At 41.5% G+C, this 27024-nt stretch overlaps 1 long non-coding RNA gene across 2 annotated transcripts in view; it reads right to left on the bottom strand.

Moving 5' to 3' along the window:
* Positions 1 to 22639, bottom strand: part of LOC131393164 (uncharacterized) — a 48398-nt gene extending 25759 nt beyond the window's left edge. Inside the window, exons 1-3 of one of the 2 annotated variants that reach the window (XR_009215880.1) lie at positions 22595 to 22639; positions 7950 to 8126; positions 7243 to 7584 (exon numbers count right to left, since the gene is read on the bottom strand). This is a non-coding gene — a long non-coding RNA (uncharacterized LOC131393164). Of the gene's footprint in view, positions 1 to 7242; positions 7585 to 7949; positions 8127 to 22594 lie in introns of those variants that run through there. The other variant, XR_009215881.1, reaches the window with a different exon arrangement.
* Positions 22640 to 27024: the final 4385 nt, after the last annotated feature.

The following is a 27024-nucleotide window of genomic DNA, read 5'->3' as shown; positions in this document are numbered from 1 at the left end:
ACTGTTATATCTCTATATGAAATAAAGGCACAGTCTGGAAAATAAAAAAGGTAAGTTTAGATGAGGGGATTATGGGTGATGGCTTGGTTTACATATCTTTTATTATTGTTATAATAATATTTTTTGTGTGTGTGAGGAAGATCAGCCCTGAGCTAACATCTGCCAATCCTCTTCTTTTTACTGAGGAAGACTGGCCGTGGGCTAACATCCATGCCCATCTTCTTCCACTTTATATGGGACGCTGCCACAGCATGGCTTGCCAAGCAGTGCGTCAGTGCATGCCCAGGATCCGAACCGGCGAACCCCGGGCCGCCGCAGCGGAGCGCGCACACTTAACTGCCTGTGCCACCAGGCCAGCCCCATAATAATATTTTTAAACAATTACAAATAAATTCTGCTACTAGTATCTTATTACATATACTACTTTTAATGTCCTATTTAGATATGTTAATTTTAATAAATCTAAGCAATTCATGCTCTTTTCAGAAAACATATATATCGCAAGAGAGTAAAAAAAGAAAACAAAAGCATCCATGACCCTACAAAAATTCTAAATTCTCTGAGTCTTTTGTCTCTGCATATTTATATAAATAGAGAAAAAAAATGGAGTTCCACTTCCAGCAATGGATGATGCATAGTTTTAGAATAATCCTCCTATTGAGAACAACTATAAGATGGGCACAATGTTTTAAAATATATGTTTGGAATATACATTGGCCTCAAAGAACTACCAAGGCAGTGACAAGTTGTGGGACCAAGATTTCAGAGAGGAGGGAAACCAAAAGAGGTAATTCCAGAATTTAGGGCACTTTTCTTCTCAAGGCAAATTGCCAATTCTGAAAATGAAAATGACATGAGAGGCTGAGAAGGTGAGCACAATTTTTTTTATTCTTGAAGGACTAAGGGAATAAAAATTTAGTTCAAGGCACCACAAGGAGGAGGGGCTCTGGTAAACACCCTGCGCTTCAGTGAGCTCTGAAAGAGAGTTCGGTGGACTAGAAACAGAATAGCCCTCATGAGAACAGAAGCTCAGATCTGAATCTGGTCCCAGTTTCTGACGGGAGTAAGTTCATCTGTCCAGATGAGCTGTCTACAAGAGCCAAAGGAAATCTTCCCTGGAGGAAGAAAACATCATCCAGAGTCTCAAATTAGCTCTAACATTTTTCATAAACAATACCTGGCACTCAATCAAAAACAAAACAAAACAAAAAAACAGGCATATAAGAAGAATTATCTGAAAATCAAGAAAAAAACATAACAGAAACAAACTCATAAGTGATACAAATATCGGGGTGTCAAAGATAGATAGATAGTTGATTATGTTCAATCAACTAAACGAGAAGATGGAGAATTTCAGCAAAGAACTGGAAAGCAGAAAATAAATCAAATGGGAAAACCTAGAAGTGAAAAATAAAACAATGTAAATTGACAATAGATGGACTTTAATAGGCAATTATGTACAACTGAAGAGACAATTAGTGAAGTAAAACATCAGAAGAAAATTCATGGGCTGGGCATGAGGAATCAAAATGAAAAAATAGAGAAATGAACATAAAAGACACATGGGATATGATGAAAGTGTCCAAGAATAAGACAGGAGAAACAATATTTGAAGAAATACTGGCAAAATTTTTCCCCAAAATTACAAAAACACCAAGAAGTGCTACAAACTCCAAAAAGAGTAAATACAAAGAAAACTACACCTAAGCACATCATGGTCAAACTGTTGAAAAATAAAGACAAAGAGAAAATCTTAAAGTCGACCAGAGGAGGGCCAGCCCCGGTAGCCTAGTGGTTAAGGTGGGCGTGCTTAATCTTCTTACATTAAGAGGCCCAGGTTTGTGTCCCGGGCACAGATCTACACCACTTGCCTGTCAGTGGCCATACTGTGGTGGCAGCTCACATACAAAAAGAGGAAGATTGGTAACGGATGTTAGCTTAGGGCGAATCTTCCTCAGGGGAAAAAAAAAGTCAACCAGAGGAAAAGAGATATATTTACTTTAAAAGAACAACACGGTTTTACATCAGCTGATTTCTCAACAGGAAAGAAGAAAAGCAAGTGGACAATGGAATGATATCTCAAAGTTCTAAAAGAAAACACCTCCCAACACAGAATTCTATATCCACCAAAAATATCCTTCAAAGTTTAAAATGAAATACGTTTAATACAAAAACTGAGAGGACTTGTGATCAGCACAAATACACTAATGGAAATACAAACGGCAGTTCATCAAGAGAAGGAGACTAATCCAAGAAAGAAGCACCTAAATGCAGGACGGAATGCAGACCAACGGAAAAGGTAAAGTATGTCAGTGTATCTAAGTGAATACTGACTACAAAATAATACTAATAATGTCACATGGAGTTTAAAACATATCGTTATTATCCTTGACATTTAGCACATAAGGCAGGGGGGCAGTGGTACTCTACCATCTTTGCATTATCCAGAACTAGTAAAAGTAGTAATATATATAATACTTTAATAAGTATTTGATTAATCAAAAAGAAGACAAGACAGAACATAGACAAGGAGGACAAATAAGTATTAAGATGAAATACATCAGGGCCGGCCCCGTGGCTTGGCGGTTAAGCACGTGTGCTCCGCTGCTGGCGACCCAGGTTCGGATCCCGGGCGCACACCGACGCACTGCTTCTCCAGCCATGCTGAGGCCGTGTCCCACATACAGCAACTAGAAGGATACGCAGCTATGACATACAACTATCTACTGGGGCTTTGGGGGGAAAATAAATAAATAAATAAAATTTAAAAAAAAAAAGATGAAATACATCAATAATACGTTGACTGTGAGTAGATGAAATACATAATTAAAAGGAAAGGTTGTCAGACTGTCAGATTAAAAACAACTCAATCACATAGAAAAGATACACCATAAATAAGTGAGGTTGAAAGTAAAAGGATGGAAAATTATATATGCCATGCAAACACCAATCAAAATCAAGCTGGCATATCTTCACTCCTATAAGACAAAGCAGACTTTAAGGCAAAGAATCATTCCTAGCGAGACATAAAGAGGGACATTTTATGATGATAAAAAACTAGATCTAAAGGGAATATACAATGTCTAAATTTGTATTATGAATCTAAGAACATTACCTCAAAATATATAAAGCAAAAAGCGGGCAGAAATAAAAGAAGAAATAGAAAAATCCACATCATGGTTAGAGACTTTAACACAATCTTCTAACGGATAGGAAAAGCAAATATACCATCAGCAAGGATAAAGATTTGAACAAGATTAACAAATGACCTAACTGACAGATATAGAACAGTGTGCCCAACTAGTATCAAACACACATTCTTTTCAAATACCACAGAATATTTACCAAATTGTCCAAAATCTGAGACAAAAATCAAGGTTCAAGAAATTTCAGAAGATTTAAATAATACAGGTTATATCCTGACTAACCACAGTGGAATTAGGCTAATAATTAATACCAAAAAGATAACCAAAAAATCCCCTTATGTTTAGAAATTAACCAATACCCTTCTAAATAGCTCATCAGTTAAAGAAGATCATGAAACTGAAAAATATTTGAAGTGAATGACAACAATTTTTTGAAAACTACATATCCATTTTTTGCATATGAAGAACTAAAGCCACACTTAGAAGGACATTTAATGGCCTTAAATGTGCACATTAGAAAAATGAGACAGTCTAAAAATCTGTTCTCTCAACTCTCATCTTAAGAAGTTAGAAAAAGAAAAGAACATAAAATTAAACCCATAGAAACTGAAGAGAGGAAAAAATAAAGATCAGATCAGAAATTAATTAAATAAAAAACAACCACGTGAGAGAATCAACAAAGCAAAAATTTGGTTCCTTGAAAGGCCTAATAATATTAACAAACACTCAAGACAAAGAAAAAAGGCCAACAACAGAAATAGAGACATCAAATATGTCTACAGATATTAAAATATAGTAAGTGTATATTATTAACAACTGTATGTCAATAAATGTAAAATGATAAATTAAATAGACTAATTCCTAGAAAAACATACCTTAGCAAAAGTATCAGAAAATCTGAGTAGTCTTATATCTATTAGAGAAGTTGAATGATGCTTTTTTATATAGCGATATATTGTAAACATTTCTTTATGTCGTTAAATATACTTGTTCTGTGATAGAGGATATTTACTATAGTAGTTAATTAAGATTGGGGTTTCATTTAAGCTTTACTAATTCTTAACCATGTGATTTTTGATAAATTATATAACCTCTTTATGTCATAATTTTTTTTAAATACTGACCTCATAGGTGGGATATTACGGTAACTTAGTACAATGTCTTGGATCTAGTAAATGTTTGATGAGGATAGCAACGAGGATGTTTAATGACTACATAGTAGCCTATTTTCCCATCTTATAAATGCTACAAGAAACTCCTTATTTATCTACCTTTACACATATCCCTAATTTCCTCAGGATAAAATCCTGGAAGTGACATTGATGGATCAAAAGAGATTCACGATGCCTGGGGCCCGAATGTCCTTCAGAAAAGCCAGATCAGCTTACGCCTCCACAAACAGTATAAAAATGCTCATTTTCCTATATCCTCGTCCATCTGGATATTGTCCTTTTATATTTTTGCCAACTTGGTAGGACACAGTGGCAGGACAGCATTATATTGATTTTGCATTTTATTTATTATGTAGTAAATATGAACATTTATTAGATCTACTGGCTTCGGTAATTGTCTGTTCATACATCGCCTTTTCATATCTTGTACCAGAGCAGAAGAGAGTGAGGAGAACTGGTGCAAATCACAAAACCCTGGTGGTCAAGTGTCCCGAAGCAAATATCTATTGGTTCCCAAACCGGTCCCCATCCACGAAGGGCAAGGAGAGACTGAAGAAAAGGGCAGACCTCTCCAGATCGGTAGGTGGCAGGTGTAGTAACAAGCAAGAGAACTTACAAGGCTTGTCTTGGGTGGCCACTAGACAAATAGATCTCTGCACCTGCCCACCAGTATCTCAAGAGTTTATATAGAGGCCTTAACTGGGTTCAGTCACATACTCAGTCCAGACGATCTCAACGCCTTACTCTCTCAAGGCAGCATCCTTGAAGCAGCTCCTAGTGTTTGAGTGGTGGGCAGAAAGCACATACGAGGACCGGGCAGGGAGGAGCCTCCGATTGTCTGGGTCCAGCTCCAGGGTCAACCAGCAGTCATGTCCTCTCCATTACCTTTTCCAACAACACTATCTGAAAAATTTTTAGCTAGACTTCCCTTCCTGGGAACCTAAGAATTATTTGCGCATGAGCCTTCTTGACAGCCCTTCTTTCATCCATTTTTCTTGTGGGATATTTGTATTTGTTCCTATTGATTTGTAAGAGCTCTTTATAGAGTTTATGGTTTACCTTTTAATTCTGCTTAGGTTTATTTACTTTCATTCTCATTTAATAATGAAAGTATTAGGCCATGGATTTGTCTCTGAAGTTTTGGTCATATCCTACGGGTTCTTACAGGGAGTTTTCTCATTATTGTCTTCTCAGTTTTTGCATCTGAAATTTATTTTCGGAGTATCTGGATTTAGGACATAAATACATAAGAGAAAACAAAATTGGGATGGCACAATTACCAACTCATATTATCTGTTAGGTTTTTGTTGTTGTTGTTTTGGGGTTTTTTGCTGAGAAAGATTTGCCCTGAGCTAATATCTGTTGCCAATCTTCCTCTATTTTGTATGTAGGTCACAGCCACAGCATGGCCGCCAACGAGTGGTGTAGGTCCACGCCTGGGATCTGAACCCAGGCTGCCAAAGTGGAGTATGCCAAACTTAACAACTAGGCCATGGGTCAGCCCTGTTAGGTTTTGATTCTTTAATAATTATAGAATATTAAACAAAGCACATAAAACCATACCATGAAGATATTCTCAACTAGAGTAGTTGGGTTTTTTAGAATTCAAAGGTTAAAAAAAAATATGGGAGCAGGAAGAGAAGATAAATTCTGAAAGGCAAAAGTTATACATATTCACTGTCGGAAGTTGTCTGTAGTTGAAATGATATTGCACCCATTATCAAGTGTTTTAACATATCAGATGTAACCTATAATGCATAGCTCTCAGAAAATGAGACAATTCCAATGCCAGGCTGTGGACAGACACCAGCTGTAGTTGAGTCTTTAGTGACCTCAAGTGAAAAGCATGTCACCACAACAAACTTCTCTGGGGTCTGTTTTACTGGAACTAAAAATTACTTCCATGATTAACAATGTATGCAGCATTGTTTATACTGTAGCAGTGACAGTTTAGAAATTGTTGATGTTTCTGAAAGAGCCATCTGATAAGAGATTTTGAAATTATTTGAATTGAGAACAGCCCATAGCCTCTTGTCAAATTAAGATCCTATTAAATGTCTAGAGAGATAGGGCATGAGGAAGCCCAGAACAGGGCCCGTAGGAATGTGAAATTTAATGAACTGATGCCAAGGTGCTGACTGAACCAAGGTATTTACTAAACTTTTACATTGCACCTTTTCAGGTGTAAGCTACTTGTAAAATCTGTGCAATATATGAGAAAGACAGGCAACCTTAATTTTGCTTAATCATATTTGTCAGTGTTTGTCAAAAAGATTAAATTGTGCCCCATCTAACGAGATGCAGTAAAATGGGCTATGAGAGCTTGGAAACGCAAAGTAACAAAAGACAAAATATACAACTGCAAAAGGGACATTGATTCTAGCCTCCATTTTGGCACAAGTGACCCTGTTCCCATCAAGATACAACTATAAGAATCTGAGGCACTGGCTTTTCTCAGATTCCACAGACATAGAGGATTTCTTGACATCAGCATTTCCCAGACTGACTTCCCATAGAATCCTTATAGCTCAGCATACATTTAACATTGGTCTGGGAAGCACTTTTTGGAATATATTTTGTAAAAGAATATTAATTGGCATGCATACAATACACTGCCAAGTAGTGCCACACTATTTACATTATTATATAATTTTATATGTAATATATAAATATTTATATGTAATATATAAAATTACACAATAACATAAGTATTACCATCTTATACATAGTGTGGCACTACTTGTCAGTATATTGTATGCGTGCCAATAAATATTCTTTATTATTCTATTATTTTATATAGAAATAACATATTTATTCTATATATTTACATAAATATTTATTATATATAATATATATTTATAAATATGTTAAGTATATTTATATAGTATATATTTTGTTATTATATATACATATATAGTTGATCTTCATTATTCTTGGATTCCATATTTGTAAATTTGTCTATTTGCTAAAATTTATTTGTAACCCCAAAATCAATTTGCAGGGCACTTTTGTGTTCATTTACTGACATTCAAAAAGCGGGGACAATTTGGAGTTGCCCAACGCTCACGTTCTCAGCTGAGGTTGAATAAGGCAACATTCTGCCTTCTTGTTTCAGCTCTCATATTGTAAACGAATGTCCTCTTTGTGGTTTATTTAGTGCCATGTTTTTCACATTTTTGTGCTTTTTGTGGTGCTTTCACAGGGCCCCCCAGTGCAGTGCTCAACTGTCATCTCGTGTTCCTCAGTGCCTGAAGGCTGTGATGTGCCTGACGGACAAAAGACAAGTGTTAGATAAGCTTTGTTCAGACATGAGTGATAGTGCTGCTAGCCATGAGTTCAACATTAATAAATCAACAATGATATTAAATAAAGTGTCTTTAAATAGAAACACACATAAAACAAGGTTATATATTGATCAGTTGACAAAAATGTTGTGACCAGAAGCTCACAGGAACATAACCCAATATTTCCCCTAGGAGCAATGACACAGTATTCGCTAATACAGTGTTCGAGGCAACTTTATAGAATATAACTACCAGCAAATAACAAGAATGGATTATATATATAAATGAGTCAGAGAAAGTTTAGGGATTTTAATTTTTTAAGCTGGAGAAATGAGCCTTATTCCTACCTTATTCAGATAAAAGCCATCTCTGGTAGCCATTCATTTCTTCAATCAACGACCATATGTCGAGTTCTATGTGTTGGGTATAAAGTGGTAGCAAACACAGACACTGTCCCAAGTTTCTGGAAGTTTGTAGTCTAGCAGGGAAGGGCCACCATTCGCATATGTTGTATAACACACAACCTGAGTGGGGAACACAGACGTAGCCAAATAATCACATTAATGAATTAATAATCACAAACTTGGATAAGTGGTCTGTAGGAAAAGAACATCACTCTCTAACAAAGAAGCTGCCCAACTTAGATGGAAAGTGAGGAGTGGGGAAGATATTCCAATCAGAAAACACGGCCTGGCAAAGGCTTGTAGCAGGAAGGAGTGTGACATTCTGTAGAAACTGAGAGAAGAACATTGTGCCTGAAGCAAAAGAAAGAAAGGAAACATGGTCCAAAATAAACCTGGAGAGTCAGGCAGGGGGTGAATCACCCAGCGCCTTACAAGCCAAGCTAAAAAATGTTGGTTTTATTCTGACTGCAAGGGGAAACCACTAATGAGGGGTAATTACATTATTTACCTTAAAATGATCAGTCTGGCTACAGTGTAGAGAAGGCAGAGAGGGTGGTCAGAGTCAATGTGGGGAAAGGAAACTATCATAACCTCCCTCAAGTGTCCCTTACAGTATAATTACAGTTTGTAATTTATAATTAACAAATACATAGCTATCAATGTGCAGATCGGACCTTACACAGAGGCAAGAATGATGAGAAAAATCAGCATGGCCATCATCAAAAGAGTTTGATATCTCTTCTTCTAAAATTTATAAATTATAGGAATACTGTGACTTCTTTTCTTTTCAAATATGTATCTGAATTTCCTTTCAGATGCATACCTCATCTTCTTTACTCTGACTTCCCTCATCTTTCAAAAGGAGCAGGTATTTGTGTCTCCATTCAAATGTATACCTTAGGGGCCGGCCCGGTGCCTTAGCGGTTGGGTGCGCGCGCTCCGCTGCTGGCGGCCCGGGTTCGGATCCCGGGCGCGCACCGACGCACTGCTTCTCCGGCCATGCTGAGGCCGTGTCCCACATGCAGCAACTGGAAGGATGTGCAGCTGTGACATGCAACTGTCTACTGGGGCTTTGGTGGGGAAAAAATAAATAAATAAAATCTTTGGAAAAAAAAAAAAAACAAATGTATACCTTATCTTGTTTGTCACTATCCCCCATTGTCACAAAGTCTGCTTAGGTCACTCTTTGAATGTACACTATCAGTATTCTTAGGAATACAAAGACTTCCCTCCTCTATGGATCCCAAAGCCATTTCTGGAAAGGATGGAGGTGTCGAGGAATCTTGAGTTATCCCCACGAATTAAAGGTAACCTGGAAACTCATGATTTAAGACATCTAGCTTTTGGCTGTGGATGGCCCCCTCACTTTTTCCTGTTTCAAGACTTTTAAATAAATGGTAAAAGTTGTATTTCAAAAGAGGACGTGAGGGAGGAAAGGGGAAGACGGGGAGAAGCTGGAACAGAAGAAGAAAGGAAAAGAGGAGAAGGCATCTCCTACCCAGATGACCTCATCTGGTCCTCATTCGACCAATGATTGCAAACAGACACTTGCAAGACACGCAGGGAAATCGGAATGTAGACTGTGTGTTAGATGATATGGGGACATTTTGTTAGGTGTGATAATGCCATGGTGGTATGAAAGGATACATATATTTAACAGTCCTTATCCCAATTAGAGATGTGTACTAAAGCAGTTATGGGTAAAATGATATGATGTCCAGGATTTGCTTTATAATACTCCAGAAAAGAGATAAGATAAATGAAATGTGATTGACAGAATGTTAATAATTGTTGAGGCTGGGTGACAGGACACAGGGATTCATTCTACTTTTTTCTTAATTTTGGTATGTTCTTGAAAGCTGAAGCAAAGGAGACAGAAGCCAATTTGCAGTGGGCCAAGGAGTGACAGGCAGAAACTTTGTGTTTTTGCTATCTCAAAGTCTTCACTACATTTTTATTAAATACTAGGCCTTGTTTTAACTGGGATTCGGGAAATTACGAGAGTGAATTGCGTTCGTAGTTGGGAGGAGATATAATGCAGCCTCATTTCTCATGAGACGATGGTCCAGGAACCACAGGGGGCAGCCATAGCACAGCCCACAGAGGTCCCTGGGGAAGCATCAAGCACTAGCCAGGAACCCTGCAATCGCGAAGGGCTAGACAAAAGTGATAAGCAACAACCAAGATGGATTTGTGAACTTGTAATGACTCCTTTGAAGCCCCAGAAATGACATAGGGAAGTGAATTTGGTAGATGTACGCAGTTCCAGTGTTAGCAGGGTGAGTGCGCAGACTCTATACTTGGGCTTCAAAGGGAAAGGTTATGCCTTGAGGCTGGACAACTGGGGAGCAAAGAACACGTGCACACACAGACACACATACAAAGAAACAGCAACACTTACAAAGCGCTTACCTTGAGCCGCGCATTGTTCTAAGCTCTTTACACACACTCATTTCATCTGCATTTAAACTACTGTCAGCAGATATTATTATTTACAAATGCAGGAACTGAAGGACAAAGAAATTCTGTAATTTTCCCAATCCAGCTAGTGAGTAGAAGAGCTGGAATGCTAACCCAGGTGATCTGACTCCAAAATCCACGATCTTAACCTCTATTCTATACTGCCCCTCACAACACCACACACCAACACACACAACACAATCTCTCTCTCTCTCAGGGAAAACAACCAGATGGACATTCACTAGTAAGTTTGTGGGTGAATTTTTTTCCTTTGCACCTTTTTTAGGTTTTAAGAGTTTAATACATATTACTTACATCTTTATTTTTTTAATCCATAAATAAATATATTTTTTAAGAGAGGCCCTTCCTTCTTAAAAAGTCCTCAAAATATTATGTGAGATTTTGCCTAGATCAAGTGACAGAAAAAGTCCCTTCTGGAAGCATTTTTGATTCATGCTCATGAAAGTGTGTTCCCAAAGAATAGAAAAGGCCTATGAGGTAGAAAACATGATGGTTAACGTGCGAAAACATCAGGAAAACTCTCACATGTGGTCGGAGACTTCTTGCCACTACAGTAGAGAGACAGAATGAACAGAGTATGGTGAATTGCAAAAATGGCCACAAATTTTTCTACCCCATTAGCCACACTCCTTTTGCAGTGGGACTTTGTAGCTCTTCCCATCAAGACATGGAGTCTATTCTGGGGATCTAATGTACAGCATGGTGACTATAGTTAATAGTACTGTATTGTGTACTTGAAAGTTGCTAGCTAAGAGAGTAGATCTTAAAAGTTCTCACCAGGGCCGGCCCCATGGCTTAGCGGTTAAGTGCGCGCACTCCGCCACTGGTGGACCGGCTTCAGATCCCGGGCGCCCACTGATGCACCACTTCTCCGGACATGCTGAGGCCGCATCCCACATATAGCAACTAGAAGGATGTGCGACTATGACATACAACTATCTACTGGGGCTTTGGGGGAAAAAAAAAAGGAGGAGGGTTGGCAATAGAGGTTAGCTCCGAGCCGGTCTTCCTCAACAAAAACAGAGGAGGATTAGCACGGATGTTAGCAAAGGGCTGATCTTCCTCACACACCAAAAAAAAAAAAAAAAGTTCTCACCATAAAAAAAATAACTATGTGAGGTGATGGATGTGTTAACTAACCTTATTGTGGTCATCTTTCCTCAATATATATATATATGAAATCATCATGTTGGCATACACCTTAAACTTACACCATGCTATATATCAATTACATCTCAAAAAAGCTCAGAGGCAAAAAAAGAGTGAAGTCAATTTGTCCATCACCTGGAATTCGGGTTGGCCATAGACCTTGATTTGGCCGATGATACACTGACAAATACAACACAAGCAGAGACCTGAAAAACACTTGTTCCCTGGGGCTTGCCTTCTTGCTGCCCTTAAAAGCTGGAGATACCACGTAAATGAACCCAAGCTAGCCTGCTAGAAGACGAGAAGCCAAGCAGAAAAAACCATGGCTCTCTAGCTCCCAGCCTTCCAACCACCAAACATGTGAATGAGGCCCACCAGCTGACAAAAGCTGCATGAGAGAGCTGGCCTGGACCAGAAGAACTGTACCACTGACCCAAAGAATTGTGAGCCAATAAAACAGTTGTTTTAAGCCATTAATTTTGGAGTGGTTTGTTACATATCAAAAGCTAACTGATACAGATTTACATTTAAGCAAAGTATGCTAAGGTGTATATATATGTTGCTTCCAAGAACTACATATCTACATTAAAGAAGCAGAACAAATGAAGTCTCTTTCTTAAAAATTCATTTTTTCTTTAGAAATTGTTTGTTTGCCTTTTAAGAATAGGAAAAAACTACCCCCTCAGCTTCAAATAAAGAATCATTATGTTTAGATGTGACCCACAATTATAGACCCAAAGAACATAAAGAAAGGGGAGAGACTACCACCTTCCTTAGTCGGAACAGCCCCATGGTAGTCCCCTCCAAGAGCTTGGCAGGAGGCTGTAGGCAAACCCCCGGGTCATCTGCCCCTAATCACCAAAGGAGCAATTCTACCTTCAGGGGCTTAGGTCCAGTGGGGCAACAGAAGACCTTGCTTCTTGACAGAAAGCAGGAAGCAGTGCGAGTAATATGTGGGTATCACTCGGCATTGCATTTAACAGAAAATAAAGGACTCTGATGCTTCGTGTCCTGAAATATCCATTTCGAGGCAAACAAGAAGACTTAAAAGTATGGTTTGGTCCAGAGTGGAAAGGCAACCCCAAGTTCAGCAGAACCAGACACCTGGCCTTAGGAAGAAGCATGGAAGTGATCACATGTAGGATGTTCTAAGGATGTCTGCCCACCCTGATGTCAGGAGAGTTATGGAACTTGACCACAGACCATCACCCGAGCAGGTAACAAGAAGGGAAGAAACACCGAAAGAGAAATGAAAACCATCCAAAATACTTGTTACATCTCTATTTTACCTTGAACCAGCACTGAGCCAGACAAATAACAACATAGTATTAGAAGGGCAGATTTGCTGTGGGAAATAAAAGATATGGGAACCACTCATTCTGCAGATAGCTGCAAAACTCCTAGTGTGACAACCAATGACCATTATCCATGGACATTTCTCTTCTTTTTCATGGTCAATAAGACTTTCTCACAAGTCAAATGCCACTCTACTCCATTTCATTTTCCCTCTGTTCATACTGCAATAGGGAAAGGAGCATGGCCATTGGATAAAGATAACATTTTTATCTCTTCTTTAGTGTCACTCCCTCTGAGGATATTTCTGAACTATGCAATTTTTAAATGTTACCTGTTTAAAAATATGAAGCACATAGGGTTTTTTAGAAGGATATAAATAGAATAAGTTATGGAAAATATACACAGTCCTGTCAAAACAGAATAGCCCTTATGAATTACACTCTTCAGATCTTCTCCTTCCTTGATCTCCCCTATGGTCACACGGTGGACCTTGTCTTGTCCTGAAACAGTAGTCACTAATTTAGACCATAACTTCCTAGTCTTCTGACCACATCAGACCACATCAGTCTTCTGACCAGTCCATTGGCCCCTCCCTCTCCTCCCAGCCCATCACATTTCAAAACTATTGGTTCTATATTTTGTTCATTCCTCACATTTCCCTGACTAAATTCTAGTTCTGGATACATCCAACCAGCCACCTTCTCCCCGCATATTCCTGAGCTTCTGACCATACTAGAGAAAAATCCCACAAGGTTTCTCTGGACAGCTTGCTCTCCCACTCTGAGCTATCACTACTTACACCTTAGACATTTTCCCACTCTCTTCAAACCTCCAATCTCCCTTCTAACCTCCTCACTCCCCAGATAATCTCACCTCCAAACACACAGAGAAAAGACACCTTCAGGTGGGAAGTCCCTCAACAATGCTTTCCTCCTTCCCTCCTATTATAATTAGGACTCTCTCCTGTCTAAAAACGATCCCTCCCACCTGTGTTCTGGATCCCATCCCCCATCATCTTAGGGCCTTCTACCTAGTAATTCACAGACCCTTCTACAGGGCCTTCTACGTAGTAATTCACAGATGGAAAGTGAATTACTTCCCATCTCCAACTCCACTTCCCTTCTCACTCTTTCCTGCTCATTCCTGCAGGTCAGCATTGTTTTAATGTCCAAGTCTTTCTCTGCCATCTTACCAAAAAGAAAAAAAGTCGTCTTCTCTCTCCACTCCTGCTCCATCTATCCCATTCTCTTTTCTCACCTTCACAGAGAGTTCTCCAGAGAGTTACATACATAACTATTTCTGTTCCTCGCTACTCACACATTACAATCTGGATTGTACCCCTACCTGAAATGGTATCACTAAGATCAACTACGATCACCATGTCGCAAAATCCAGGGGAAATGGGGACCCAGGAAAATCTCCAGAAGAAGGTTAAATTGATCACCTCGCCATGATTGTCATTTTCCCTTAGACAAAACTGTAATGTATAGAAATTATAGAAACTGTCACCTTAGATAAAAATCTAACAAAAAATAGTTTGCAATCACATTTATGGATACTAATGACAAAAATTTAGCAAAGTTAAATTTTAAAAATAGATTAAAGAAATTTTGTAATACATAAAGCTTGCTAAAGTAAGCCTCAGAAAATTTGTTTTGGTTTGGTTTAGTTTTTTGGTGAAGTTATTTGCTGAAGAAGATTTGCCCTGAGCTAACATCTGTTGCCAATCTCCCTCTTTTTGCTTGAGGAAGATTTGCCCTGAGCTAACATCTGTGCCAATCTTCCTCTATTTTTTATGTGGGTTGCCGCCACAGCATGGCTGTGGTGGTGTAGGTCCACACCCAGGAACCAAACCCAGGTTGCCGAAGCGGAGTATGCTGAACTTAACCACTAGCCCTAGTTTTTTTTAATATATCTTATTTTTTCATAGCAGTTTTAGGTTCACAGCAAAAATGAGTAGAAATTATAGAGAGTTCTCATAAACCCCCTTATCCTCACACATGTACAATCTCTCCCACTATCATCATGCCCTACCAGGGTGGTACTTTTTTTTTTACCATCGATGAACCTACATTGACACATCATTATCACCCAGAGTCCACAGTTTACATTACAGCTGTAATGTAAAGTAATGTAACATATATTGTACACTCTATGGGTTTAACAAATGTATAATGACATGTATTCATTATTGTAGTATCATACAAAATAGTTTCACTGCCTTAAAAACCTCTGTGCACCACCTATTTATCCCTCCCTTCCCCCAACCCCTCACAACCATTGCTCTTTTTACTGTCTCCATAGTTTTCCTTTCTACAGAATGTCATATAATCAGAATCATATAGTCTGTAGCCTTTCAGATTGGCTTCTCTCACTTAGTAATATGCATTTAAGGTCCCTCTGTGTCTTTTCATGGCTTGACAGCTGATTTCTTTTTAGTGCTAACAACATTTACTGTCTGTATGTACCAGTTTATTTACCCATTCACCTACTAAAGGACATCTTGGTTGCTTCCAAGTTTTGGCAATTATGAATAAAGCTGCTATAAACATTGTGCTCAGGTTTTTGTGTGGACGTGTTTTCAGTTCCTTTGAGTCAATAACAAGGAGAGCAATTTTTGGATCACATGATAAGAGTATGTTTAGTTTTGTTAGAAACTGCCAAAGTGTCTTCCAAAGTGGCTGTCCCATTTTGCTTTTCCACCAGGAATGAATGAGAGTTCCTGTTCCTCCAGGATAGTTTGTTTTTATAGAAAATAATTCTATACGCATTACCCCACACCCTCCCTTTTTCTCCTAACACAAAGCATGGACATCTCATTAGTCAGTGACGAAGATCAAATTCCTTTGTTTTAATATTTGTGTGTGTGTGTGTGTATATATATGTATAATTTTACATAGGATAGCATATGCGTTATTTTTTCAAATTCTGGCTCTTTCGTTTTACCGTGAGCAAATTAAAACCTCAATGCCTCAGCTTTCTCATCTGTAAAATAAAGATAATTTTGTGAGAGTTTATTGAGTTAAAGTATATAGTGTGTTTATAACTATACGAGGCATACTAAACACTAGTAAATGTTATAATTATAGGGGGAAATTGCTAGACATTGTGATGGACCAACGAGATTCCAGATTCTATCACCTTTTCATTGTCACTGAGCTATTTTATAACTCTGTAAGTTTTAGAAGATGGGGAATCATATAAATTATTCTTGTCCATAAAAATGCACATTCTTCGTGTCTAGTGGAATATAATTGATCACTGCCTCATGTGTTGCATATAGTTTTGCATCTATTTGTAAATTCATTCCAGCCTTCCTAATTTGCCTATACAATGTGTGGTTCTGCACATTTCCCTTTGAGCCAATTGTAACATCTTACCGGTTCTCTCATTAACTAATAAGTTAAATAAAATCTTTGACACGTGCTCATTTTATATTTGTATGAGTCAAGATTCCATATTTTTTAAAGTATCCTTCAACACTATAATTATAGTATTTTTTCAAGAAAAATTGAGTCAAACATCAAGATATTCTCACACACACAGGGGCGCAGATATATACATAAAATATAGAACACACATAACTTCATTGTTAAAAGTGCTTGAAGAAACCAGCACACTGAAGCATAAATCAACATTAAGAACTCTAGAGCAGGGCCGGCCCTGTGGCTTAGCAGTTAAGTGCATGCGCTCCGCTACTGGCGGCCCGGGTTCGGATCCCGGGCGTGCACCAACGCACCGCTTCTCCAACGCACCGCTTCTCCGGCCATGCTGAGGCCGCGTCCCACATACAGCAACTAGGAGGATGTGCAACTATGACATACAACTATCTACTGGGGTTTTGGGGGGAAAAAAAAAAGGAGGAGGGCTGGCAATAGAGGTTAGCTCAAAGCCGGTCTTCCTGAGCAAAAAGGGATTAGCATGGATGTTAGCTCAGGGCTGATCTTCCTCACAAAAAAAAAAAAAAAAGAACTCTAGAGCAGCAAAGAACTGAAGTTAAACTGAAACTCTGTAAATATAAATCATATAAATAATTATGGCTAGAGGCTGCAAATAGGAAAAAAAGAATGTTTTGAAAGTAACATAAAATATTTTTAAAATAAATATAACTACAATAACCTGGAGAGGATTCTGAGAAGATGTGATGCAAGTATACGACTCTGACAGCCTCCCATGCCCAACTGCCTTCTTAGGTGGATGGGAAATCCTATTCCGTAATTACATTGGAATATAAAGAAGGATTTCCCCTACATGCCTGAAAAACTCTCTGCAGAAAAAGTACAGTTGAGAGGAGGGTGCACAGCCTACCTGCTCTGTTCTCCACCAACATTCATATGCTGAGCATTTTCCCTGCTGGCAGCTCCTTTCTGCAGGTGTTGCCAAAAACAGACCTTCCCACCAGGCCACAGCAACCATCCGCTTAAACTAAGGGGATCTAACAGGGGCCGGTTAATCTCTTATCTGTGTATGCACAAAAATAATTAGTTTGGTTCTGATTTGCCTGTTTCTGAAAGTACAAGAACATTAAGAATCTGTAAGGAATATACACTATCTTTACCCAAAATGCTTTCTCAAGAAGAGAATCTGCAGAAAATGTATTTGTTTAAAACTTGCAAAATGGGCTGGCCCCATGGCTTAGCAGTTAGGTGCACGCGCTCCGCTGCTGGCGGCCCGGGGTTCAGATCCCGGGCGCGCACCGACGCACCGCTTCTCTGGCTATGCTGAGGCCGCGTCCCACATACAGCGACTAGAAGGATGTGCAACTATGACATACAACTATCTACTGGGGCTTTGGGGGGAAAATAAATAAATAAAATTTTTAAAAAATTAAAAAAAAAAAACTTGCAAAATGAATTAACGTGATTCTGACTCAGCAATATCTGAGCACTTACAAACTCATAAATAAGCCACACCATCCACACCAAGAATATTTCTTGAATGAAAGGCAAGTAGCTACAGGGCCATTGGTGAGTATCTTGACAAATCAAGTAATTAGTATAAGAGCGACTTATTAGTCCTGCTGTGGGAAAGCATGCTAAGAAACTACAAGGAATTTACATCATGTATGCCCATATTTTCCACCCAAAAAGATATAGCACACTTAATTGTATAATTCCTGAAATGAATCAATAAATATAATTCTGCCTTATACAGGTACAACTCTAAGAAATGTCAAGGAATCCGTATCATTTCCACTCAGAATGTTTGCTTCTTGGAAAGAAAGACAGGTCTTTTCCCCAAAAGGTAACCAGATATTATTTCCCCAAAATATGCTAACCCAATATTATGGCTTCTAAAAGGTTTACATCCCTCTAGACCACATGTCCCCAAGTTTTGTCTTCAAGTCCTGGATAGTAAATATTTTTGGCTTTGCAGACCAAATGGTCTCTGTCACAACGATTCATAGTTGTGCAAAAGATTGACAACATCAACAAATAGTCACGGCTGTGTCCCAATTACATTTATTTACAAAAACAGGTGGAGAGCCAGATTTGGCTGGAGGGACGTAGTTTGCTGACCCCTTGCTCTAGACCTCTCCTCTAGAACTCACAGTTAATGCAAAACCAAGTGTGAGGAGACAGGCAGTAAATACTACCCCCACCCACTATGTCCCTATTTCCCAGAGCTCAGAGTTCTGTGCTCTCCCTAAGACTGTTTTCTAAACAGCACAGTAGCCCCTTGGGCAAGAAGAAAATCTCTCCTTTGTCTTGCTTGTTAGTATTCTAGATTGTTCCTCAGAGTCAATGAAGAAGTGAAGACACAGAGGACATTTTCAGAGAAACCTTCTGTAATGTGTGACTCAATCTCACTTCAAAGGGATCCTCTTCTGGCTCAGAGAAGGGCATTTTAACCTGAAGCACCACTTCCTTCTCCAAGGAAATTAAGTACCAGAGTGGCTTAGTCTGCCATCTTGTGGCTAATTGGAGTATGGGAACGGAAATCGTTGGACCTACACAACTGGAACAAGGGGGAATGCCTGCTTTGTAACATGTGCAACATACTGGGGCTATACAAGGAATCAAAAAGTCAGGCCCTTGTCCTCAAGGAGCTTACAACCTGTAGGAGAGAAGATAGATATTAATCCAAAAACTTGCACAAAGATAAGTAAAATCACAACCATGAAAAACGGTCTGAAGGAGATTTACGGTGCTCTGAAAGTGAATAAAAGGGATTCGACCTAGGCAGGGAAGGTGGAGAAAGCTTCCCTGTGGATGACATGATTAAATTGAGGCCTGAATGTGAGTAGGAACTTACCAGGTGAAAAAGTGAGGGAAGATAATTTCAGAGAAAGGGAATAGCGTCCATAAAAACGCTGCCGCAGGAGGAAAGCAAGGGGAAATCTGGTATGAGATAAGGCCAGGAAGGTACAGAGGGGCCAGGTGGTGCAGGGCCTCAGAAACCATGAAAATAGATGGGGGGAGGGGGGTGGTCTTTATCCTACAAGCAGAGTGAAACCATAAAATGGTTTTAAGATGTGACAGAATCAGATTTACATGTCAAAAAGAGCACACTGTGTATCAGTCATGGTCCAATCAGGAGACAGAAACTACACAGCAATTTGGGAAAGTTTAATATCAAGAATTATTAACTATTTAACAGGAGATTGGAGTAACAGGGGACTGGCCTGTAAGAAATAAAGAGAACTCTAAAAATATAGGCATAGCAGATATAAGGAGCAGCCACTCCTTACGGAAGAGCCTCTGGCTCCAGGGCTGAGACCCAGACCTTGTTGGAGAGGGAACCAGCCATGGCTCCCTGGATAGCAGAGGAGTTGCAGTGGTGGGACTTGCTGAAAATCCCCCCTCTAGGGCGCTGGGGAAGCCATTCAAAGGCAGGGAACTCTCTGGAGGCACTCTGCTATGAAACCACCGAAAAGGGACACCACGAGAAGCATCTGGCGCTGGGTGCTGCTGGCTGCGGTACACTACAAGAGCTGGGCTCAGGAACCCGGTGCTGGAGAGGCCGGGAACCGGCAAAGCCGTTCACTCTGCAGGAGCCTGCGGAGAAGTGCGCCCCAACTGGGAACGACCGAGTTCCTCCTCCGGTGTCTCTCCAGCGCCCTCTACTGACAAAGTTTAGCATCATGCAGCTGACAAAGGAAAAATATTTAAAGGACCCAGCAATGCACAATGGATTTGAAGCTGAGAGGCCCTAAATTGACAACCAGCACACATTGGCCTCTACACGCAGAGCCTTCCAGAAGAGGGGCAAGAGTGGACACAATTAGGTCAAGAGTAGACCAGTTAGGAGGTCCTTAAGTGGTCTAGGAGAGAGAGGAGAAAGTGGTAATAACTTATAAGGTGCTGGACAAAATATACTAGCAAGTTCCCTATGGGAAGGACACCAAATGGCATAGTTTATGTTCCTTTGCTCACTGGACTTGCAGAAGAGCTGCCATGGAAGGCATGGCTAAGAGAGCAAGGAGGGTCAGCTGTCACGGGTCTTAAGATAAGGGATTGGCAGCACCAGCTGTGCTGAGTCAATTCTTTCTATACAAAAGGCACAAGAGTAGTATTGCTCCCAAAAGACAGACAAGTACCTCATGTGTAGTCAAAGTCACAGCCATCCATGCAAATACTACCACAGCCAGGCTTGCAAGAGCAGGACTTTGGGTCTAAAAAGTTGCTAGAGGAAAGTGAGCATCACCTGTGACAAACCATCACTCTTTTTTTTTTTTTTTTTTGCTGAGGAAGATTCACCCTGAGCTAACATCTGTGCCAATCTTCCTCTATTTTGTATATGGGTTGCCACCACAGCATGGCTGACAAGTGGTATATGTCCACGCTGGGATCCAAGCCCACAAAGCTAGCCCACTGAAACGGAGCTTGCCGACTTTAACCACTACGCCGTGGGCAGGTCCCATCACTCCTATTTTTAAAAAGCTTTTAAATGAACAGCCTTTAAAATAAAAATAAGACACAGCCAGCAAGCCTGGACTTCTGGTGCTTCATAGAGGCCTTCAATTTACCCACTGTCTCAAGATCATCAGGGTGCAAGGTTCAGGTGAGGGGGATAAAGAGCCGCAGCTTGTCTGTAAGGAGCCACCCCTCATATCTCCAAAACATTAACATTGCCAGGTGGTAGAACTTGAGTACCAACCGAGAAGCCAAGGTTGAAGTAAATTTGTCAACAACTAAAATTCACGACTTAAACACAAAAACGAACAAGAGTTTACCAATGGCTCCTTCTGGGTGGTGGGACTGAAGATGGGCAGAGAAGTAGGGCAGGTGACTATCGCTTTTTTAATAAACTCTTCTATGTGGTTTGATATTTTTTTTAATCAGGCTTGAAGTGAAGGTGCAAAGAAGCTTTCAAATGGATAAGAGAAAGCTGTTATATCATTATGACACTGAACTGGAATTTTAATTACTCAAAGATTACTCTTGGGTCTGAAAGTGACTCGAGGACTTTTTATTATCTGAGATGACTAAAGAAGTTACAGGATATGCCTGAGCGAGTCAGTGGGGAAAGACCACAGGCTCCCTCTGCTGGCACCCCTTTGAATTCAGCTCCCTCAATATAATGGCACCCATAGGAAGTACGCTGAGAAAGAACTGCTTAGAACTGAGCTCTGCTTATTGGGTGGAACCAGGATTTGGACAAGCCTGAATCTAGGGGTAGCCTTGGTTTCCGCAATGGAGTTGAGCAAGCTCTTTTGTTCCATGAAGGTTTTGCTTGCTTCTCTAAGTGGATTTTGATACCCCTGCAGTGTCAAACCAGAATTCTTCCTGTTTGGGAGGCATGAATTGATATTTCAAAATGAGTAGTGAACCAGACCATCCTGGTGCATTTGCAAAGCAGGATATGGCTAAAAACATCTTGAATCCATCATCTTGCCCATAAAGAAGATATGAAACAGTAAGCGTAGAGACGGGAAGAGGGTTGGATGGAGGATTCCCTTGGAGAGCCCTGCTGATCCTCCAACCAAAGGTGGTGGGTGTGCGAGGCCTGCCTCTAGCTTCAAGCTTAGGAAAGGGGGTCTGTGCAGGACCAGAGAGCTTGCGGTTCCCGAGCAGCAGTGGATTGCCGTCTGACTCCCACCTGGGAAATCTGGAGAACAGTGGTGCCTTCCAGGTGTGGCAAGTTCTCGGGGCTGAATCTTTTTCTTGTGGAGCACTCTCAGAGTGCCTCTCCTCTAGCAAGCCTCTAACAACACCCCCTCAACTTCTGCACCTTAAAGGTACAGCCCTAGCCCCCTTCTGCTGAGGTCTCCTCACCTCTGGGAGAAGGCCGTCTTAAGGCGAGTTCTTCTGCCAAGTGCCCACCACGCCAGCTATCACAGACCCACTTGGCCAAGCAAAACTCACTCATCACTACCCTTCTGTCATTATACCTATGACTTATTCCTAAATCGAATTCGACCCTTGGGAAAGAAACTGTGCTTGTCTCACCCGCAGCTTTGAATTAACAGTTTGGCCGCCAGCCATAAATAACAGCACAGTTCAAGGAGGGAGTATTGGTACTTCGACTGTAAAGAAAACAAAATATATTTTTAATTTCCGGTGTGCTTTAGTGGGGCTGCAAAATATTCCATCATATGTACACAACTATATTTTAATTAGCAAATTCCCTATTGGTAGACATTTTGCGACCAACCTTTTTTTTTTACTAACACAAATTCTTAGAAATCAAATTGCAGAGTCACATAAGACTCCACTCACGTGCAAAACTGGGATTCTAACGGACCCAGGAGGGAAACGCCAGGCCTCGGCGCCTGCGCACTGGAGCCGGCTCGCGCACCGTCGCGCCTGCAGTGCGCATGCGTCACCTAGTCAGCACTCTTCACGTCCATCTTCCCCGCTCCAGTACGCATCCTTCAGGAAATGCGGTCTTCACTCCTCCTCCTTCCTTGCGGAACCTGTTTCAAGATGGTTAGAGGTGGCTTCTAGAACCGCCGAGCCCTGGGTAGCACGCCCCTCCACGACCAGCCCTCCCGGAAGCGTGCTCTCACCCGCCTACCTGGGGACTGGGCGGGGCTCCGGGGAGGGAGGGAGCCTATCAGAGCCGAGGCCCCGCCCCCCCGCAGTCCTGCTGCGGACTGGTGGCGTGGTGTTCTACTTGAAGATTTGTTGTGAGGGTTAAAGAAAGTACTTAAAGTTCCAGATGCTTCAAGAGGATAAAGTGTGGCTATTGTTACCCGCCTCCATGTCTAGTCATCTTCCTTCCGGTGGCAGTAGTAGTGTGGGGTGGGAGTAGTAGTGTGGCTCTACCTCTCCAAGATTAATCTTGTGCGTTCAGTGTTCCACCTTGTCAAGAACTTCTAAGCAGTTGCCGCTTCTGTGGCCATCATTTGATCCCTTGCTAACTGGAACTTCTCCTCAGCCCGTCTCCGCCATCATTTATACACAAATGTGCTCCTGTTCTCTTGACGTCCCTCTCTTCTTCATCCCTCCCACCCCATCTACTTCACTGGAATCTGGCTTCTTCCCCCCACCCCCACTAAAACTGCTCCCAGCAAGGTTTTCAGTGGCCGTGTCATTCAATCCAGTGGACACGTTTCCGTACTGCGTTCTCTACGGCACCTGGCACATCTCCCCGCAGTCTGTCTAACCCCTCTGCCGCTGCCTCGGGTACCTGCTCACGCTCCTCGTTTTCCTACCGCTGATTACTCTATCTCCCGCGAGCTCGTCTTCCCAGCCCTGCCCCCCGCTGCTGGTTCCCAGGTCACACTAGTCCTCTGTTCCTTTCACTCTCCACACGTCCATGGGTCAGCTTTCATGTATTGTCCTGGTGGACCAGTGACTCCCAAGCCCGTACCTCTAGCCCAGATCTGTCTTCTGAGCTTCAGACTCTGAATTCAGACCACAAGAAACTCAAGACTTAGCACCTCCAAAACTTATCTTTTCCAGCAAACCCGCTTCAACTTCTCTGCATTGTCTTTCTCCTGTGCTCCTCATCTCCGTGGATGGCATCGTGTGCGGTCTCAAGCCAGAAATCGGGGAGCCACCTTCGACTCCTCCGTCTCCCTCACGCCCCCTTGTGGGTCGACTCCCCTAGGAAACAGACACTGAGACTTGTGTGCAGGAGGTTTGTTGGGGGGAGAGTGCTCTCAGGACCCGCACTGTGAGGGCGGAGGGAGGGAGGATGGGGGGAGAGGGATGATTGAACAGCTGATGCAGATGCAGCAGTGGCCTCAGCCAATCCTATGGCGAGCTCTGGACGTGGGATGACCCTTCAGAACTGTTCCACACTGAGGCAAGGGGTGGAACACATAGCTCCCAATTAACCTGTCACTGGTTGTGGGCTGCTCCCAGGAGGGGGCATGACCTTGGGTGAGGTGACTTTCTTTGCTGAGGGCTGTTTCTGGAGAGGGACTCAGCTGACCGGCATCAGCTGTCTAAACTCCCAGCGTCTGGAGGAGGAATGCCTGGTCTTAAAGAAGAACCTGGGCATCACTCCACAGTCCCCACGACATTTCTTTTTTTTTTTTAAAGATTTTATTTATTTATTTATTTTTCCCCCAAAGCCCCAGTAGATAGTTGTATGTCATAGCTGCACATCCTTCTAGTTGCTGTACGTGGGACGCGGCCTCATCATGGCCGGAGAAGCGGTGCGTCGGTGGGCGCCCGGGATCCGAACCCGGGCCGCCAGCAGCGGAGCGCGCGCACTTAACCGCTAAGCCACGGGGCCGGCCCCCCACAACATTTTTATACTCAGTCAGTCACCAAGTGTTTTACCGATTTCTACATTTTAATTTTCAAATGAAATCCCTCCCCTCTTCAGACAACTCTCTTTACTATTCAAAAAATGAGAGTGTGTATGCACCAGGCACTGTGGCAGGGACAGAGCGATGGGTCGCACACACAGCACCAGCTTTCAAGATGCTTACAGTCTAGTTGGAGGGCGAATAATCATCCAAATGTACACTTTGAAACTATAAATGTTGTGAGGAACAATTAAAACTGCAGAATGCGATGAGATCATATAACAAGGGAGGCTTGCCCAGTGGGCAGTGGAGTGGAGGCAGGGAAAGCTTCCCTGAAGAAGTGTCATTTGAGTCAGAATCTGAAAATGAGTGGGCTTTAATCAGGTGTGTGCTTGGATGGTGGAGTGGGGTGGGGTGGGGTGGGAGGTGTGGACAGGCTGAGGGAACTGCCTATGCAAAGGTCCTGAGACAGGTGGGACAGGACATTGGAGGACCTGAAAGAAGGCTAGCGTGTCTGGAATGCAGAAACTGAGGGGGAAGAGGAGTAAGAGATGAGGCAGGCAGGAGCCAGATCCTGCAGAGCCCTTTTTCCCTAAAAGTAATGAAAGCCAATTAACAGTTTAAGTCTCTATGTAGCATAAATGATATACCTTAGTTAAGCAGAAAATTCAACCACCCTGAATCAATGCAGATAAAATGGATCATATAGATATACAAATGTTTAAAAGCTAAATTCTGCTAACGTTAAGTGCTGGGGGAAAAACCTTTTTTAATGCAGATATTATTAGTACTACAATAGCCTGCTTCTTTATCTCTAATGGCTACTTGTGGTTCCTCTAAACAATAATACCTAGCTGTTACTGACTGCTTATTAAATGCTAGCATGTTAGGTGTTTTGCATAAATTACTTGTCTTAATAAAACATCTTTACCAAGAGGGTACTATTTAGAAATTGAGATACAGAGAGTGCAACTTGCCCAAGTTCTTGCAGTCGGTAAATGACAGAGTAAGACGTGAAGCCAGATGTCTAATGATAAAGCTAACGCTCCTGACTGCTACACTGAAATACCCCACCTCGGCTTTGGGAAACACCCAACCTCGCCTGACTTTGAGCATTTCCACACTGCCTTGAACTTCCTCCCATCATGCCCTACTCATCAGATCAGATGCCTTTTGTAAATCAGGGCCAACCCGACTCAAAGCCAGGTTTGGAACACACACACCCCAAGACACCACACAACAAACAACAGGCTACCTTTTGTGGGCCACCCCTAGAACCAAGCAAGTTCTCCTGGTTGCTCCCACCTGGTCCTGACTTATTCTCCTCTTACCAGACCATGATTTCGATGCTCCAATCTGCTGGCAGCTAAACCCACCAGTTTTAATGGTATTTGCTAGAGAAAGGCAAACTTACCTGAATATAATCCAAAACAAAAAACGGAGGCAAACCTACTGTAATCTTCTCCTAATAACATGAGGATTGTTCTATCTACCCCATTTGTGATGTTAAAGCTTGCCCCGCTATTCCTAATCAAGAGCTGATGTGTTCCAAACTGCAGGTTTATAAACAATTATGAAAATATCCACTAGATGTCAGTCTTAAGCTGCAGTGGGGTTTCCTGGGCCGTGGAGGAGTAAGCTAGTAAGGAGCAAGCACGGAACGGAAAACGTTTGGAGTTTGGGGGATTTCCTTGGCAGTGTGAACTAAGACAGGAACTGTAGTTAGCTTTCCGTATGAACACAGTGGTTGGATTTTTCAGCAAGTATGGATAACTAGATCAGTAAATTAGATCATGTTACTCTGCTCAACAAGATGCAATGTGTCCTCAGAGTAAAAACCAAAGACCTTACCCCAGTCTGTAACACCCCGCTCCTCCCCCTCCTCTTCCATCCTCGCCCACGTCAGCCACACTGAAACACACCGGAAGCTTCTTTCCCAGAAATGCCTGCCTAGTTGACTCCCATTAGATTCAGGACGTTGTGGCCTCCTCAGAGAGGCCTTCCTGGACACCCTTTCTCAAATGGCACCCAGCCTGCACCAACACACCCATAATGCCCCACTCCCTTACCCTGACTTACAGTGTTCTTCCTAACAGTAATCACCACCTGACATATTCTATCTATTTTCTTACTTATTCTTAGTCTCTCTCTGGAATGTCAGCTCTCTGAAAGCAGGGACTTTGTCTTGTTCACTGCCTCATTCTCAGAGCCTAGAACAGCACCAGGCTTATAGGAAGTGCTCAATATATACCAAATAAATAAATGACCCCAATTCAAAGATCTTCAGAGAATACGTCATAGTTCAAAGAGTCGTTTGTTTTCATTCAGTAGATACTTATTAAATACCTAATATAAAGTAGACATTGAATTATGGGAGGTACAAGAGACATTATCTTATTGAGGAGAAACACAGTTAAGTCTCTTGCCCTTAACTCATAGAATCGC

The sequence above is a fragment of the Diceros bicornis genome, chromosome 28 (assembly GCF_020826845.1).
Source record: "Diceros bicornis minor isolate mBicDic1 chromosome 28, mDicBic1.mat.cur, whole genome shotgun sequence".
Taxonomy (NCBI): domain Eukaryota; kingdom Metazoa; phylum Chordata; class Mammalia; order Perissodactyla; family Rhinocerotidae; genus Diceros; species Diceros bicornis.
The sequence above is the reverse complement of the archived record's forward strand: the minus strand, read 5'-3'. Positions and strand labels throughout refer to the sequence as shown.